At 43.5% G+C, this 766-nt stretch overlaps 1 protein-coding gene across 1 annotated transcript in view; it reads right to left on the reverse strand.

Annotated features, from left to right (window-relative positions):
• Positions 1-766, reverse strand: part of Gne (glucosamine (UDP-N-acetyl)-2-epimerase/N-acetylmannosamine kinase) — a 33,654-nt gene that overhangs the window by 31,155 nt on the left and 1,733 nt on the right. The gene's annotated exons all lie outside the window — the stretch shown is intronic.

A 766-nucleotide genomic window follows, 5' to 3' on the forward strand; every position in this document is an offset into this window, starting at 1 on the left:
ACTTCTGACTCTAGGAAAGAACACCGTGGAGGATGGCCCGGAACACAGCAGACCCCAGCCACTCCGCTCTCACGAGCAGGGCAATGGAAATCAGAAACTTTAACAAACTGTCTGTTATTTATTCTGGATGAAGTATTCCCAAAGGTACTTTTTAAAAATTCTGTTCTTTGTGCTTTTGAGATGGGGGTCTCTCTACATACCCCTAACTGGGATTTTCTCTGCAGACCAGGCTGGCCTGGAGCTCACTGAGATCCTCCTGCCTCTGCTTCCTGAGGGCCAGGTTTAAAGACTTGCAACACTAAAGACACATTTTTTTATACTGAAGATAGTAACCAGCATTGTCACCACTAATATGGAATGAGTAATGAGACAAAATTGACTCAAACTACTTAAAGGTAATTTATACTTCATAAAGTACAATGTAAAACAAGATCGAATTTGCTTCTTTACATGGCGGAATACTAGACAAAAGTTAAAAATAATCAACTGTATCTATATTTGTCAGTGCATACTGTGTATACCCATCCCAAAGTCTGAGGCCCCCAAACATTGCAAAATGCAAACAGTTTTGAGCACTCGAGCCAGTGAGATGGCTGGCTGCATGGGTGAAAGCGGAGGTCAAAGGACAAACTAACAGGACAGTAATGGCTCACGTATTCGGGAGGCAGAGGCAGACGAATCTCTGTGAGTTCAACGCCATCCTGGTCTACAAGAGCTAGTTCCAGGTCAGGCTTCAAAGCTACAGAGAAACCCTGTCTCAAAACAC

This window comes from Microtus ochrogaster, linkage group LG5 (assembly GCF_000317375.1).
Source record: "Microtus ochrogaster isolate Prairie Vole_2 linkage group LG5, MicOch1.0, whole genome shotgun sequence".
Classification (NCBI taxonomy): domain Eukaryota; kingdom Metazoa; phylum Chordata; class Mammalia; order Rodentia; family Cricetidae; genus Microtus; species Microtus ochrogaster.